The sequence below is a fragment of the Strix uralensis genome, chromosome 3 (assembly GCF_047716275.1).
Source record: "Strix uralensis isolate ZFMK-TIS-50842 chromosome 3, bStrUra1, whole genome shotgun sequence".
Lineage (NCBI taxonomy): Eukaryota > Metazoa > Chordata > Aves > Strigiformes > Strigidae > Strix > Strix uralensis.
The window spans coordinates 104,746,418-104,765,293 of NC_133974.1; the positions used below are offsets into that span (position 1 = coordinate 104,746,418).

Sequence of the window (18,876 nt, forward strand, 5' to 3'; positions counted from 1 at the left end):
TTTAAGACCTACATTATGAGAGTAAATGTATAAGGAATTGTAGCATTGTTACAATAATTACCTCTACATAATATTTATATGCATATTGTGATGGAAGAGGATGTTCAGGTGTTGTATGTACCTTTGTTCTTTCTTTATGTAGAAGTGCCTAAGTACTATATTTTCTTTGTGTGTTTCAGTATATACATGTCTATATATATGTATAAATTGTGTCTATGTGTAATATTTTTCCACATCTAGAGTAACTGAAACCCAGGTTTAGTGAAAACAGAGCAGACTCTTACCTCCTTGAGAAGTAACAAACTTACTGATTTTATAGTATAGGTCCACAAAGTAATGAAAAAACAAGGATTGAAAAATGTAATTTTAACAGATTATAACCAAATAAAGCAAGAACTTTGAAAGGAGAGCTTTACGATCAGTCTTATGTTATCCTCTTCTGACAGCACAAAGCTTTATGTGGTAAGTAAGTATCCATGGTCCTGTAGAAAGTGCTTACTATTTGTTTCAGTTCCCAGTAAGGATAAAAGTTAACGTACGAAAAGTTTTCAAGGAATTAAATGATTCAAAGGGTATTTTAAAGCAGTGGAACATTTTGTTTCACCATTTTATTTCCAAGTAAAACTTAAGGCTTTTCTAAATCAAAATGTTTCCTGATTTAATTTATCGACCTGATTCTACCAAAACATGCATGAGTCCTACTTAGAGGAGAGCAGGGCATCTGCAAAGGCATCCAGGCCTCTGATCCGCTGTCCCCAAGAGGCAAGATAACCCAATAGAAACTACATTTGAAAATTAATATTTCAGGTCATTTCTGAAAAACAGAGTAGTCAGAATTAAGTCAAACTAGGCAACTATACACATTTATTTCAGGTTTTGGAACAGAAATCTGAGAAAATCTGGGGAAAAAAATCTTCCATAAAATATTTTGGCTTTGGCGTAACTGTGTTTCTCATCAGAGTCTCTTTCTGATGGGAAGCTCCCAGTCAGTGGCAGTTTTGAGCTTTGTTTCTTAGGACCTCAGGACAGCATGCTTACATGAAAGTCGTAGTGTGGTTGGCATGGTCTTACTGTTATGAACTATTTTTCCGATGGTTCATGGGGCTTGTGGTGTGACAGCAGGTGGAGCTGTCATGAAAAGCCCTTGGAGTTGTAACATTCCCAGGAAAATGGTGACAAGCGTAAAAGTTGGGTGTGCTTTTCCGTATTTTTATCTTACATGCCATCAAATGATTTTGTGTTCAGAGCAGTATCTTTTCATATATGAGTAACCTTTCGAAAACGAAGGCCTTCCTTCCAATTAGGGGGCATATGGTTATCACGTGACTTGATATTTTAATTTCTCAAGAGACTAAAAATGCGGTTTATGAGCATCTCCAGAGAGTTGCCATAGATTTCAGCCAAACACTACAGATATTCTCTATGGACAAAGACTGAACCTTATAAATTCATAAAACAACTTTCCAGAAATAATTTGGAAAAGTGATTTTATAAATATGAATACAGTTTATAAATACTCTGTCCTTTAGACTGTATACCGTAAGAAGTACTTGAATAGAAGGAAAAAGGGTTACTATCATTTAGAGAATATGATAGCTTTCCAGTGTTGCAGCAGATTCTCTACCTTTCCAAACCTCTTATTACTATAATTTTACTTTATCATTTAGCTCACACTCCTCCTGGTGATATCTCAGAATCCATGAAATTCCCATGGAACCAAGAGTTTATTTATGGATAGTGTTTCCCAAACCTTTCTTTAATGACAGTAGCACTTTCATCCCACAAGTATTCAGCTCCTGGGGAGAGGGGATAATAAATAAAGCCTTTATCATTTCCCTAAGCAATAACTTATTGTTTTGCAGTTACTGTTATTATTGTATCACAGTAGTGATGAACATTTAAGTGAAAAATATTGACCATGTATTTTGGTGGCTGTTGGCAGCAGTCCAGAACCATCTGTATTTTCTTACTCTTCTGGGTCTCCTGTAGGCTGCTGAAAGGCTCTGTGATGGGGACATGTAAGTCTATTGAGCTTCAAAGCCAGCTAACAAAAGCAGAGGTAATGCTAGATGTTTATTTAACAGTTTTTTTTCTCCTGTAATCCTTCATGTTATCCAATAAATGTTACAGTGCATATTATAAAATTAATAAACTCAGTTTTAATAGAACATAATCTGTCATACTGCTACTAGATCTTTTCTAAGAAGTGTATTTAGTTGAGAGGTCAGGGTTAAACAATTTCACAGACTTTATTTAGAAAAGATCCTTTGTATCTTTTTTTCCCATGTCTGAGGGGATTGGTTTTGGCTTTGTATTTATTACTGTGCAACAGCATAAAACTTGTTTCAGGAAGGGACCTCACTGGTTATAGGTTTGGCTTGCTTAGTTAGATGTTCTCAGTTGTGGATGTGTTTCGAGAACAAGTATGCCTCATCTCAACAAGGAAATGTGAAACTATGTGATTACTCTGTGCATATAGCGCAGTTTCAGACAGTCCCTAAGAAGGAAAAAGGTAACAGGGAGAAATAGGAATGCAAAACTATGAAAAATAATGTTGCATTGTTCCCTGGGATACTGTGCATGCTGCAAAGCACAAAAAATACTCTTATTTTTCTGCTTGAAAATGTCGTTATCCAGTCAGTCGTGTTCTAAGACCACATGACCAAAGAAAAGGAAAAAGAGAGTTGGGAAGAAAAGCAAGAAAAAATGGTAACTCAATCATAAAGCTGGAGGTAGTGCTGAGGAAGATGTGAAAATAATCTTTGTCACCTGCTTTTATTCTGAGAGGTCATTGTTGGTGCTGCATATGTTTTTTTATCCTCTAGATCATTTCCTTTAATAAGTAGCTTAAGTCAGAAATGGGTATACAGATGCAACCAGTGCACACCCCGCTTCCCCCAAAACAACTTCTATTTTAGGGCCCAAGAAAGTTTTATATTGGCAGCAGGGTAGGAAAGGAGACCTCTCTTACTGCTAGCTTGAGACCTGCACCTAGAAAAATGAATAAACAAAGTAGACATGCCAAGGCCTTGAGCTTAGCAGTTGTCTTCCCAAATGACTGCTGTCTCAGCACATAAAAAAAGTAGTGTCAACTGTAATATCAGAAACTGTATCATCGAAACCTCTACTAGACTCCTATGGATGTTCATCTAAAATAGCTGTATTATTTCTGCTGTTATTCCAGCCAGTCTGTAATGATCTTTTCAAGCACTGTAAGTAGACATATAGTGGAAAGGGCACTTATTCAGACTCCTGGAAGATGGAGTATCTTGACTGGCAGTTGTGAGCACGTTGGGAGTACCAGCAACCTCACTGGTAGCTGTGGTTTGTCAGTGCATCCTTTCAAACAGAGCTGTGTCTACACAAGGGTGAGCTCACAGAGCTCCATTAATACCTTAGCACTTGAGGATACTTTGCAGTCCCGTTGATGTTCAAATCCAATAGTTGCTAATAACTGTGTCTACAAATCAAAAAAGAAAGAACACATAATTTCGTTTTGCCATTTTCCACTTTTTTTCCCCAGACCTTGATTTTTGAACTCAAACTTCTCATATGCACTGGAAACTGAACCTCTTGAGAAGTTCACTCATGACTAAAGTCTTTAACTTAGCTTCATGCAGCTAGCTATGATAATAGAGTTAGGTTTTTTGGGTCTGAAAGCCTAGCAACCATTACTAAAGAGTGCAAAGGGATGTGAATCTTTTTTTAAAAAAGAAACAGATTGTAAATATTTATGTTTTAGAGTACAGTTGTGAATAGCAAGCATCTAAGATTCTGAAAAAAGGTTAGTATTTCTGACTAGGAATCTGAACTTGATTTGTCACTTTCAGAGTTGCAATTAGTTATATAGCTTCAAATGCAATTTCAGTGTAAAGAATACTTATTTCTGCCATTTTCCCACTGTCTGGACACAAGCTTTTCTTGTAAGCGCAGGATATTTTAAAAAGTCCTATTACACTGCATGTTGATTTGAAACAATGATAAAATCCTGCTGCTAAATCTGTCCCTTTGGGCACCATTTCACTACATTTTTGAAATATGAAGTAACAGAAGAATGTGTTGATAACTAAAATATACAAAATATGTTTGATGTTATACAAAGACAAATATTGTTGATAATCAAATGTGTTACCTATTATGTCAGATGGTCATAAAGATAGAAAATTGCAAATAACTTTGAAAAATTTATTCCCTTAGTTTGAAAAAGAAGTATCACATACTTATGTTAGAAGAGATTTCTTTTTTGTTTGTTTGTGCCACCAAAGAAGAAACAGAGCTATCAAGGATGTGCATAAAAATTTCATTTGAAAAGATTACTCCAATTTGCTTATCAGACTATGAATGGTAGGATTTCCATTTGTGTATTTGAAAGGGAAGAGAGAAGAAGAAAGCAAAAGAGAGTGAAGTGCAAATGCTGAGGTGATTGAGGAGGGCGTTGGTGAAAAAATCCTAAAAGTAAAAATCATAAAATACATTTGCCTGAAAAATATTCTGATATGTGATTTTCTCCATCATATCAGTATTCAAATCTGCATTTGGGACTATGACTTAAATGAACTTGACTACATGGTGGACATTGGAGTATATGGCTTCTGAGGACCTGTTTCTTTCAAGGCTCCTCAACTTGAAATAATCTTCTTTGGTTCCCTTACCAAAGCAACAGGTAAAGTTTCATTAAGGCAAGGTCATGGATCTTATCCTCCACTAGCAGCCTGTGCCCAGATTTCATATAGCTTCTAGCAGGGGTATGTTGGTGGCAAAGCTGAGTATAACGGCTTGGTAAGATCAGCTGCAGAGCAATGCAGAAAAAAGTGGTTAAGATTTATGGTCTGTGAAAATGTGGTAGTGAGAGACATGCTAAAGAGGTTACTGGGGAATGAGGTGGAAATGCTCCTTCTATCTCGTACTCTGCAGAGGACTCCACCAAAAACTTCCACTGTCTTACCTTGGTTTCATATCGACTCTCAAAGTGTGTTAAATATGTGTACCTCATCTGATAAAATGTCAACAGAAAGAACTATTTTGTTTAGAAAAAAGCCCCCGGAGATCTCTTCAGAATTCAATCTTTCCTCTAGGTGGGCATTGTGCTTACCTTCCAGTCCTCATGCTGCTCTTCTTAATAGAAGATGTTAGAGCTAAAACAGCTTTTTAGTCTCTATTTGTTCCATGCTAATCTATCTCCTTTGCTTCTTTTGTTGATCCTGTGAAAAAGTGTCTGAATTTGACCCAGTTATTGGCTGTTGACAAATAGTGGTTCACTTGTGCTGTGGAGAGACCTGTTAGGATTTGACAACAAAATTCTCCAAATATTTCATATGAATTGAGCATACTCTCTCCCAGGACAGTAGCAACTAAACAAGATTTCCTCTGTAATTATTTCTCCCAGGAACAGTAAGTAGAGAGTGTATTACCACTATGCCCTCAATTTTCTCCTGTGTTTGTTCAGGCAACAAGAAAGAGGGCTCATCTGACTCGAATGCTGAAGAAAAAACACTTGGACTGTACAGGGTTCAGAAATAATAATTAGGATAAGACTGCTGGGAGCTAGGGAACCTGGAACAGTGGTGGAAGAAGGACCATGGTGAAGAGCTGAAAGGAAATGATATTAGGTGAAGAGCTCAGAGACATTGAGGGCTTGTATATCAGAAAAATTGAATTAAACTGAATGAGCAAATCAGAGAAAAGAAATTGGGCATCACTGACCAAAATGACTGAGACTAAGAGAAGGAGAGGACCACTTTTTTTCCTGTACGTGCTAGAATACACCACAGTGCTAAGGGTGGCTCTGAAATTGAAGAAGTGCAAGTTTATGGGATGATACACAGCTTTAATTACACAGAGAAGTGCTGTTTTTTCTACCACCTGTTTTAATACACAGGTATCTGACATGCAGGTATAGGGTAAATTGCAAGCACCTGCGTGTTCTGTGGGCCATATTCATAACAGAAAGGGTCTAATATTTCTGGTGATATTTTTACCTTAAATTATTAGCTATAGTAAAAAAGCTTGGGGTGACGTACCCTCTTAATAGTGTGAATGTACAAGGGAGGTTTTTTTGACCTGGTAAGTTCTGAAGTTTGGATGAGAAACTTGGCAATGGATGGTATAAAGGGATGCTGTCTCTTTAGGGAAAGTGATGGCATCAGTGATATTTCATATCACTCTTGATATACTTTTTGCACTGATCTTTCTTTTACACATTTTTGGTCTTTTAATCCTGAATCAGAGCACTGCCAACTACTTACTTTTCTTGTAACACTGAGTTTCCAACTATGTTTATATTCTGAAATATTTTTTCTGACCACCTGGAATGTTTTTCAACATTAATGTGATTTTATTAAAAACTGGTTTTGTCAAAAAAGCCTTTTTAATTTCATTGATAAGCTTCCTGCTAGGCAGCACCAATGGTTTTATTTTGGTGTGGTGTCTATTTATTGTTAGCCCTTGCAAAGCAAGGAGGAAGATGCACCATTTTTGCAGTTTGATGTGCTTGTGCATTCTGACCTTATAATTTTCCTTTTCCTTAAAACCAACAAATAGTTGTGTTAAAACAAATTGCCAGGTATGCAACTTTCTATCACTCATTTGTACCTTCTGTAATTTCCTAAACAACAGACTATACTTAATGCAGTTCTGTTGAGGTCTTGCTGTGGAGTGAAAATGTCAATTCGTCAGCTGTAACACAGTCCCCAATTTACACTGCAAATGAGCACTGAAATTTTCACAGCTTACTCTGTTAATGCTAGTGTGCTAATGGAACCGGATTTTGTTTTCTTTATTCAGATTTCTCATCATGGGCTGATCAGTATAGGGTTTCTGAGCCTCCCGTTCATGTCCATTTTAATTTCGAGGTTACAAAATCTTCTTGTTATCAGTAATGTAAAGGCTGACAGGAAGAATTGCTGAATATGCTTACACTGTTTGCAGAATGCTAGGATGAATGAAATTATTTCCTGCTTCCCTTTTTGTTTATTTTTGTAATTGCATCAAGAGCAGTGCAACCAACCACGAGAACCTCAAATCCTATAAGCAAACAGAGGCACAGGATTTGGGAAATTACAGAAAAAAGTTAATGTTTTGTGCTTTGTTTCTACTAAACAAGAAGTAACAAAATTGGAGTCACTGAGTGTGTAGGGTTTAGAGGTGAAACTAAAGCACCTGTATGTAGTGTGTATATCCCATCAGGATGATCTGTTGGTAAGTTCCCCTTTGACCATGTTAAGCTGTTTACCATTATGTGCTGCTTTATTCACAGCTGTTTGCACTTACTGTTTAGTTGAGCTGTTAAACAGGACCAGCTTTTAAAAAGGGAATGGCAACCATAATCAATGCCAGATTTATTTTTTTGTTGTTGTTGTTGAGACTAGCAATATAAGAGTAGTGTGTTGGACTGTAACCTCTTCTGAAAGTGAAGCTGATTATCTCAGCTGCAGCTCCTGCCTACGATCACTTTAGAAAGCAAGGCACTTTTTAGGTGCCTTTAGCACAAGTTCTGGGTTCTGAAGACTTGAAGATCTCTTCGTGAGCAGTTTGAGAGATCTACCAGGGAAGAACCTGCCTAATGCAAGTCCCACTTTGTTTGTCTATCATGTTGATCTGAGTGTAGGATGAGATGGTTTTTCTTTCTGGAAACTAAGATCTGAAGAAGATTGCTTGTGTTGTATTGTGGCTTCACTCAATATACACATCAACTGTATGTCTGCTCACAAGTCCCAGGAATGCCCCTTGGTGCTCTGGCTGGTTGGAACAGGGCAGGGGCTAGTGCTTCTGGGGAATAGCTGGGCCTGAATATTCTGATGGTGTACTGAATTGGAGATCTAGGCTCTGCTGAAGAAAAGGCTTGGTTGGCCAGGATAGACTCTTAGCCTCCTATTCACTCAAAAGTTTGTGTGTAAACTGGGCTGTACCATCTCTGACAGCTGGAATTAAAAAAACCTGATGGATTCTCTTTCAATGATATTTGAAAGATAACAACTTCCCCCCCCCCAAAGAATATGAAAAGGAAGCTATACTAATAGCCTGGAAGGGTCTCAAGATTTCTTGAAAACATGGACTGCCAGTAGTATAAAATCTGATGTGATGTGCCACCAGCATTATGGAGTAAAGTAGCATTAAAGTATCACTACAGAACATGAGAATATCCATTATCATTTTATAAAAGTGTTTTTTTCTTTTTTTTATACACTGAGAGCTCTCTGTATTTTATAGTTTTCTTATTATTGCCAGCAGCTTGGTTCCATTAAAAAAACTGAAAAACCAAAAGGGACTCTGGGTAGAAATACAGACAAAGGGGAAATTAACAAAATCCATTAACTTTTTTCAGCGAGTCTTTTACTGTATTGAATCCTCTGGTGCTTTGGAAAATCTCACCCTCTGGTGTCATCCTTTTTTGCAAGATCTGCATCAGTCGGTATGACTGCAGGCGAAGTACTAGCTCACATCTCAGTGTGGGTTAGAAATCCATATTTTTCAGGACTACAAGTTTATTTCTACGGTAGCATGCATATAATCTGTGTATGCAGTGCTTAAGATAATGAGGATAAAAAGTGATAAAAACTGATTTGAACTGCTGATGCAAGTGTAATCAAATATAAAAGTTATATTCTGATGACTTGAGTTTTTCATTTAGGAGGATCAGACATTTACACGAGGCTCCTGTTACTTGCAAGTCAATAGTAAGATAGGTGGTAAAAAGGACTCATGGGATGCAGATTTTAGGTGACTGCAGAAAAGCCCTATATTTGCATTATCTACCCTTTCCTGGTCATGGTGGGTTTCACCAATGAATGGTTAGATACTTTTCCAGGTGTGAAAAAAAAATAGCATGTAAGCAAGGCAATTTAGCTACATACTAGCTAAAAGGAAATAAATATGTGATAGGACAACTATTAGTCTGTAAAGCATATGATGAATTGATCTCAACATGTTTTTATATTGAATACTAATGGTTAAAATTTTAGTCTGGACTTACTCAGCAGGATCAGGAAGAATAACACCTTTTTACTTTCTGAAAGTGATCCTATTCTAGCTAAGGCAGTCTCTGATTTTTTTTTTTTTTTTTTTTGAGAAGCAGCTAGTAATACTCTTTGATGTTAATAAGAGATTAGCATCTAAGTTTTTGGCATTTTGGTTCTGTGGGGACAAATCTGCAGTTAGTTTTACTCTTGTGGCTTTACTAGAGATGTACTTTTCTCCCTTTTCTGCACTTCTGTGGGATTCTGATGTGTTTTTCTGGACCAGTAACCAGAGCCTAGAGAAAGCCAAGTATAATTAAAGAAAAGACATTACTTCATTTGGACATCCTTACTGTGGATGTTTCATAGCAATGATGCAAACTGTGTAAATTCAAGCCTCACTTGTTGGACAGGAATTTGATGTTAATCATGGTCCCAGTTAGTCTCCCTTACCTGCAGGGAACCTCACTCAAAATCAGTTGTCCATCTGAAATCAGTAGCTCAGTATGCTTGGATACTGTGGGTGTGGAAGTATTAATTTAATATTTATATGAATAGGTGGAAAGTATCAAGCAGTCTGAGTAGGAAAAAGGATTCCAATCTTGAATTTGAATACTTTACAAAATCCATCAAGGCAAAGGTGTGTTTTTTAATGCTTTGGATGTAACTACATTTTTTTCATTCCACAGAACTTGTTATTCTTTTCTATAAAACATATGTTTAAATTCTGGTATCCAGTGTTAAGACTGTATATAGTTAAGGATGACATTATTTGAAAATATTGGTGATGTTTCTTATCTGCCAGAATGTTGTGAGGATGCCTGAAATTGTAACCAAATGGAAGAATTGGGTACGTTGCTCTTGAGCCCTGTCGTTTCAGATAGCCAGGCTCCAGCTGTAACATCTGAATAATTGTTTCCTTGCTATCATCACCTTTTGCTGTATAGATTTTTCATCTCATTTCCTTTCTCCAAGCATATATTCTGAATTAAATAATACTCAGGAATGGATTGATGATGCTCCGTACTTGTCGGGCTAACAAATAAACTCTTTTCTGTCACTGTGGTTAGTTGTACAACTTATTTTAGTTCAGGAACATTTTCTTTTTGGGAAAGGTAAAAACTTGAAGGGTCAGATTGTTTTCACTATCTGTTAGCATTTCGTTAACCTGGGAAAACTTTCACCATGTGAAGAGACTGCATAGGAAGGAAACTCTCTTTTCTTGCCTATAGTTGCTGTTTCTTGTTGTCCAAATTCAGAATGTTTTATTTATTGTTTTACCTCTTCAACCCCCCCTAGCCATAGTGAGGATTAGCTGTTCACCTGTAATTTTTGCAGACTCTCATTCTGAGATTATATCATTGGATCATGCATTAGTAATGACTTGCTCAGTTTACCTGCATTGTTTGGGTAGTGTGGCACAAGACAATTATTCAGGAAAACTTGGATGGATGGGTGAATGACCTTGGTTCACAGGTCTCTGAGGCTTTCTGTGGTGTGATGCATCACAGCAAACAAATGATTGTGGAACCGGTGTGGTGCTTGCCATCCACTGTTCTGATCTCTTTGCTGTTGTGTTGTCTGTCTTGCTTATTTAGATCACGAACTCTTTGAAACAAGTATTTTGGGTCATAATGGTAGCAATATGATCGAGTATCCCAAATGTCTGTATTGCTCAGTTTGACTGATGACATGTTAGGGAGATATCTTACAATATACAGTTAAAATTGCTGATTTTTAGTTCCTAGCTCTGCAGTCCAGAAAAATTCCTGCATCGATGTTCTCTCAGATTAAGGATCTGTACTACTTCTAATTTGTATAATCTAATTTTATGTGATATTTGAATACTATTTAAAAAAACCCCACAACAGACTAACTTAAAAACACTGCAACTTTTTTCAATGTAATGGTGGATCTTTTAATCTTGCTCTATAATCTTTTAGTTAAATAAGATAAAGTAATGACAGAGGCTATTAGAGCCTCTAACTTTGGCTTCTAGGTAGATAACATTCTCTATAGAAAACAACTTCAGTAACTTTAATGGTTTAAAAAGGTCTTTGATTATATATTGTTGGCACCCACTGTAAAGTCATGTTGTCAGTCTGAATGTAGTCTTAGATTTGGACATAAATATGCTGAAACACATTTGATGTCACAAGATGCTTTTAGAAATCTGCCAGCATCGTTGCTGGGTTAAACCTTTTCTTCTCTTCAAACTGACCTGGAGATACCAATTTGTGCTTTTATTGCACCACATGATAAACTTCACTCTGATCAGAAAAGCACAGATTATTTGCAAAAAACCCAGCATTTAAGCTTTTGATAAATAACCATGATTGCTGCTTGGAGAAAAGGGTGCAGGAAAATACATTTGCTAGAATTTGGGAAGAGTTAGCTCGTGGTGAAGGCAAAGAAACTTTTGCTCTCTGCTTGCTCTACTGCTTCTCTGATGTAAGAAAGTATGGTGGATGTGAAAGGAGGTATATTAGGGGCTGTAAACCTTGCTCCACGTTTTCGACAGTGTAATTGGGGAGTATAATTCAACAGCCTGAGAAGGGAGAACTTCTCTGGCCTATGTCTGTCTACTGTCTGGTTAAGAACTGGCCAGAGAAAATGTGCTTACCAGAACAAGAATCCATTATCTGATTCACTGCTCTATTACAAATTGTCAAGATTGAGAAATTTTTAACTTTTGTGTGTCTCATTGTGGGATTTATTGAGCTTCAGCTGAGCCCCGAAGTGGTATTTTCTTAGGCTATATAAAAATGTAATTTAGGTTTGTATTTGCCTGAAATACCTTATTTTGCTGTGAGATGGTTTGTAGATCATCTGTATGAAGAGACATCTATAAATTTGTAATGACTTATGACAGATTATTAATAAATTTTTCATCGTAGTAAATAGCTTTTAAATCTGTACTTGCAAGCATCACATGCTCTTGTCTGACTTTTTGACTGCTAATTAGTCATTGCTGCTAAATTGTTCAGAATTTTCATGTCTGCAGACAAATATGAAGTATGGATTTGATTGTTCAACTAAACTGATAGTCCCTTTTGTCCACTGTAGGTCAGTGGAGACTTGGAGAAGTCATTATTCTGTACTCTTTGCTCTGTGTTTTTATCTTGCAATCTTCAAGCTGTATTTTTCTTACCGAGTGAAAGGACCAGTAACCAGTGTGGTTCTGCAGCAATAATTAGAGAAGAAATGAGTCAGTGCCATCAGAAATGGACACACATTATAACTGAGCAATTGCTACTAGTAGAATATTAATCTCAAAATAGGATTAGGTAAGAGTGAAGATATTGAAATGCAAGAATTAAAGATTTCATTGCTAGATGTCTTGTTAAATAAAAAGATTCATGGGTCTTTCTGAAGCTGCAGTATTACTAATAGAGTGGTTTTGGTAAGACTGGCATAAAAAGCAAAAAAAAATTGTATCTTTCTACTAAATCAGTTGACTTTGGGTTAGTGTACAGGGTAAGATATCAACATTTCCTTCTTTCTTTTTATTTTCATTGACTTATTGCAGGAGAGACAAGTGTTTGCATGAAGTGCTTCACTGGTGAGGTGAGAAACTTGAATTGCATGTCCAAGTGTATGGTATCAGTTTGTCTGGAACTTTGTGCAGTAGATTTTTTGGTGTGAAGGAATGTGAGTGTGTTGCAAAGACTGAGGATCATGCTCCATTTTAAAGGATGGAGTTGCAGGAACAGCAGATGGCAGATACCTAGTCTTGGAGCTTGATGTGTAAGAGTTTATAACAGAAATGATCGTTTGGTATCTTCACCTTTTTTGTTTCACTGAAGTAATGATGCATAAAGAAGGCAGGAGTATAGTTCCTTCAATAGAAGAGGTATGTTATGTTATTCCATGTTCTGCTATCCCTTGAAGTAGCCAGCCCTGGCAATTGCCCCCAGTGGTAGTGAGCTTGATGAACCTACGTGATAATGTAGTATGGCAAATATCTGGTCCTGTAGACTAGAGAGATTTACAGAGTTAAACACCCTTGGTGATCAATAACAACAACAAGGAAGAAGAAATAGACGGGAAATAAATTTTGAATTTTAAAGATTAACTTAAATGAAACTTTAAATTGTCTTTAAAATAATTCTCAAATGAGTCTAGTGAAGGCAGTTCACAAACCTGGGAACAGTTGTATGAAGGAGTAGATTGTAGTAGGTTATGATCAATATTTCTTGGTGATCTATTAAGAGTTTGTAAGAATGTGTTTTGTAGGGTTTTCTTCTTTTATGAGCCAGTCTTACTACATATTGATAAAACTACAGAATTTTATGATGGAGAAAATGACTATAACATGACTAGAATTCAATAATGGGTGATTATTTCTTTGTAAGAAGAGGTTTGATTTGTAGGGAAAGGCACTATCTTTTGCTAGAGCCACTAAAAACAGCTGGAAGAACAGATGAGCTTTTTAAGCATAGCTGAGGAAGGCCTCATTTACCCAAAATACTGTTGTTTCTCTAGTTGTATCAGATACTCAAAGACATTTTGCTTTTCTATCGTTTTATTCCACTTATGTTCTTCTACCATCCTGACTATAAAAGAACTATTATTAGGGCTCTCTATGAAATGTTTGAACCATCTTGCAGATACTGAGATACTCATGTCTCCACTTATATATGTTTTAATAAAACATTTATAACATTTAATATGTTATAATAAAACATTTAAGAATGTTTATTGTTCTCAATTTTTAAAAAGAGATTTCCATAATCGTATGCTGCTGGACCATCAGACAAATATCAAGTAGAGCACTGACAGTGAAAGTGTAAAGACCCATCTGTGCTACTCTTTTTATTTTCCTCCACCATGTTTTATGTTTGATAGAGCACCACAACCTTAGTGGTTGTCTAATATTTCTATGTGAGTGATAACTTATAGAGACTCATTAGAAATAATAATTCCATAATATGCTGAAAATAAGAGATCAGATTTAGAATAAATGAATTTAGAGATATGATTCGTAAAACGTAATGAAGCCATCAAAATTATTTGTCAATCAGGAAAATAATTTGTAATACATTGGTTTCCACTAGAGACACCCCTTCTCGAGGCTCTGGCTGGCTGAACAAGTCCTGTCCTGTCCTGTGCTGTGCAGCCATGATAGGGCAATAGAGGTAGGAATCAAAGAAACATGAGAACTTTCCACTAGAACTGGCAATAAAGCAGAGACTGATGATAGGATGGGACCCATATTCCGTTCTCATTAGCATCAAGAAGTTTTGTATTTGACTGAGAGAAACCAACTTATCATTTTTGAGTGGGAAGCTTTAAACTGTGGTGCTTTGTGACCCGTATGTTTGACAGATGTGTGAATGCATGTGCATATATATGAATATATAATGTTGTCCATCATGAAAGTAGCCTGTCCGTCTTGGGCATGTGTGAGTTCCCTGCCAGCCAGGATGCATGCAATAGTAAGCAGTATGCCTTTGCTGAGGGTACATGCTGTGAGGGGGTTCAGAAGGGCTATAAGTATGTCATGGCGGCTTGCCAATGGATGGCCATGTACTCCTGCAATAGTAAGATGGTTCATGTGCTGGATGTAAAGGTGGGACTACTTCATTCTCATCCAGAAAGTTCAAGACTTTTCAAAAGATAATTCTTGTGTTCTACTTAAGCACCTATCTCTAATGATGGGATAGAGGAATGAAGTATTGAAAGCTGTTGGAAAACGTGAAAGATTACCAGCTGCTTGTTAGAACAGCATGTTGCTAAGTAGTCACGCAGAGAGAGGATGGAAACTTCAACTGCAGTTCTCTGTGAAAATGCTCCCACAGAGATCTGCTTAACTAACACCAAAAAATTATAGCAGGAGAAGCTGAAAAAGCAGCTGAGATGGTGAATGCTTTATTGATGAGGGACCACTGGACACAGTAGTGCAAAGTGTGATCTGGCTCTGGGGATGTAATGCCTTTCCTGGCATATGGCCTTTGGAGGAATTGTAAAGAGGAGACACCTACCATAAGCATCAAAGCTGGGATGTTCCTCTGAGTTGTCTGGAAGCCCAAGTGGGCATTCTTCATCCTGTGCTGGCCACTTTCTCCAGCAATCTCTCATTCTCTCCCCATCTTTTTCTAACATCCTTTTTATCTCAGGTTCATCTACACCCACCTTTGTTGTCTCCGTTTCTGTCTGTCCTCTCTCTGAACTCACCCAGGAAAATAACCACAGAACTAACAGAACACCTTGCCAGGGAAGGCTGCAGCCTGCATCTGAATGAGGAAGGGGCTTTGCGACAAAAAAATGGCACTGTTTGGAGCTGCTTCTTTTTATCATGAAGCATTTTAAAAATGTAGGTTTTGGGCTAGTCTAGTTGTGAGCCCCTAGTAATGAATCTGTCACGTAATATATTGCATATGGCACTATCTGTAACTTTATAGCTAAACACTAAATCACAAAGAAATTCCTAGTGAAATTAAAATCTGAAGATTCCAGAGAGAAAAGCAGATTTGACAGCATTGATGCATATGGCTAGTAAATCTATACATGAGTCAGATGGAATCATATCCAACCATGAACATTTAAATATAATGCACGTGATGTGGTGTAGTTAAAATGCTGGGTCCTGAGCCTACAAACACCTGTGCATATGCCTGAGGTTTGGAGCATGAAGAGGTTCTCTGTGGGTCAGGACCTGGGAGAAGCCTTGTGGAAAAGGGATGATTTTGAGGCTAGGAGAAGACAAGACATGCGTGGTGTTACAGCTGGTGTCAGTATTTGAGTTCAGTGGTGCCGAACTCCAGAATTTTCCACTCTTCTGTTTTTGATCTGTGGTAGAGCCATATGCTTCTGAAGTCTTTCTGTAGTCATGATGTTTTGAGCTTCCTGTGAGGCAGTCTTTGGTAATATTAATACAAATTAATTTAAATACACTGGAAAAAACAGTATTAAAAAAAAATTTCCTTCAATCTGGGTAATACAATCATGGTCCAGTGTAAAGGTAGTTTCACTGAAACTACCTCTAGGTTACTTGGCTATATATTCTTTAACATTTCTTTAAATCAATGCTATTCTACTTTTCTCTCTTTTACATATTAGATTTTGATGAGTTTATTTGGATACTGCAAAAGTCCTCTCTGCCAATCCTTGTCCTTTCATATACATATGAAAATGCTATTTTTCATAGAAATTGTAAGATTCTATCGACTCACTGGCTTTCAGTCTCCTTAAAGCATGTAAGTTCAGCAGTCAGCTATTGTGTACTTCACTGATGGCTCAGTTGCTACCCACACTTACTGTATTTTGGACACTTTCCACTGAAGTCCCACTCAAAACTGTTGACTTGGTGTGCAGATGCTGAGTTTAGACATTTGTGCTGCTCTGAGTGCTGCAATATACTGTCCCAGCTGACAATGAAGAAAGGTTTCAAGTCCAACCTAGTAAGGTACTATTGCACTGGGAGGTTTTGGAGATTTTCTTTTATCTGTTCTAACAGTAAAGCAATATAGTTCCTTGTAGCTGTGTCGTAGGGCAGCCACGGGTGTTCCCATAACTTACCTCAGCTTGCTCAAAGCTAATGGGCATTAAAATAGCTTAACTGGAACAGTGGAAGACCTCCAGAAGGATATATCTTGTATGTAAGAATATGAAGATTTCCTGGTATTGGGCTACAATACCATGTCTCAGCCATGCAGTAGGCAGACAGTATAATACAATCTGTGTGCAATAAACTTCTTTATTCTCTAACTGCACAAATAATGTATGTTTAAAGGTAGGAACATATGTTTACACATGTGTTTGCATCAAGGTCCTTTAAATATATATATATGTTGGCACCTCTACAAGTAGTATATGGCTTTACCTTTTCATAGTCACTTATTTTTCCCACTGCCAGACAAGTAAGTGTATGTTAACAACTTTTTGTTCATGCAGGGATTTCCCTTCAAAATAATGCAAAGAGGAGAGAGGCTGACCAGCTGTGAAAAATCAGATTTCTCGTGCATAAATTGTGTACCTAAGATCTCCTTCTGGGTGTTGCTTTGAGTGTTGTTTTGAGCATGTAGCTGATATACCTTGGTAACTGCTGTATAATGTCCATTGAACGTATTTGTCTCTTGGATGCAAAGATACAAACAATCCCCTCAACCAGTATGGAAATAGATACCGATTTAAAACCTCTGACATCTGCTGTTTGAGTCTGAACTGGGCAAACAGATGTTTTCACAGCCTAAATGTCTGCACCCAGGCTGTTTGACCCAGTAGCTTGTGGTGTTGCTGTGGTGACACCTTTGGTCCTCTCCTTTTTGCCCTGATACTTCCCTGCCCGGCGGGAGGGGGTCTGCAGCACTTTGTGCTCTGCAGTTTTGTTCTTTGTGAAGCTCTTGACTGACAGGCATGCTTGACTGTCTGGGGAGACTTTTGGCTTGAGTGATAGCAGGACTGATCTTGGTTGCGTGTTATCAGTCCCTCTGAGAATAGTGCAGCTTTATGTAACATCTTTAAGGGTGTTCTCAGGAATTTTTGGAGCCCTGAGCAGGGTTCTAGCTTATGCAGGTAGAAAAACTAAATATATCCAGCTTTTTATAAAATACTGTCTTAAGAACTTTGCAGAGGATTGATACTGTGGTCAGAGCCTCTGGCTGAGCTCTGGAACCTGCTCTCATTTCTGGTCAGAGAGGTTTTAATGGAACTAAATTCTGTGGGGCTCAAGAGTTTGTCAACCTTATCTGAAGGGGGTGTTGCAAAAGGAGTGTGGGAGCAAATAAAAAAGCTAATTCAGTAACTGTGGATGAAAAAAAAACCTTCTGCCTTTTTTCTTTCTTCTCCCTTGTTTTGAGCATCCTCAGCCAGGACATCTCATGTCACTTGGTTAAAAGATGCAGTTTCCTCCTTCATATTAGAGGATAACAAGCAACACATAGCTGAAGCCAGGAACAGTTATGTGCATAGTAAAATCAGGGGATGGCAAGTGACCAGGCCTATCCTTTGTGCCTGCTTAGAAATACAGTGGGGAAAAAAGGGCACACTCATGTGGCTTCCCTGAAGATGAGGAATAGAGTTAGCAGTGTGTCTGGTTTTCTTTTTGTGCATGAACAACATGGAGGAATTTTAAATAGCTGATTTTGTTCATCAGGAAGCTCTTAGAGGAAGAAGCTGCATTGTAATTTATATTCTTAATTTTATTACACAGCTGTTGAAAGGCTAGGGTATATACCCAGTTTTGAGCTCTGAATTTTTCATATGATGACAATAATTTTGCAAGGTCTTTGTTCTCAAGTCAGCTTGAGAGTGGTAGGGGTTAAAATGAGTGAGATAGTAAAAGGAAGATGTTAACCACTTTGAGAAATGTGCAACTTTTTTTGTCCAATCCTAAAAACTTGTTTTGAACTTCCTTTACTCTTATATCACTTGCCCAGTTTCTCCTAGTCTTCCACCATTGTTACAGGCAGACCTGCATCCTAAAATACTGATGCCAAATAAGAAAATAAATTAATTTTTTGTTGGTTAAATGCTGTCATGTGCAACGATGTTATACTGACAGCAGAAAACTTCTGGTTTTGAGGATATTTTTATGTGGAATCCTGTATTTTCTAGCCTAAATTGTTCCATTGGGTGTTCAGTTTGTGTGGTAGTTTCTAGATTCTCATTTCATCAAAACAATGATAACAGTGCTGTGGGAAAGACTGGTTGTGCACTAGATGTTTATTAGGACTCCGTAGTGTTTACCAAGAGTTTGAGTACAGAGTTGTAGGACACAGCTGAGGCACACAATGTAGATTTCAGCTGAAGAGGGCTTCACTGAAAAGCTCTATGCCAGCTTCTGTTAAAAGTAGGTTGTATTCTCCACTGCAGACATCAGATTTATAATTTTTTTTTTTTTTCAGTTCTACTGATACATGAAAATGAGCATCTGGAGGCTATTGTTCAGGATGGAAGAGGTAGCATCAAGTGGCTTAGT

General features: G+C 37.5%; 1 protein-coding gene across 1 annotated transcript in view; it reads left to right on the plus strand.

Annotated features, from left to right (window-relative positions):
• The window catches only part of KCNK2 (potassium two pore domain channel subfamily K member 2), a 78,917-nt gene that overhangs the window by 16,507 nt on the left and 43,534 nt on the right, over positions 1 to 18,876 (plus strand). The window lies entirely within an intron of this gene.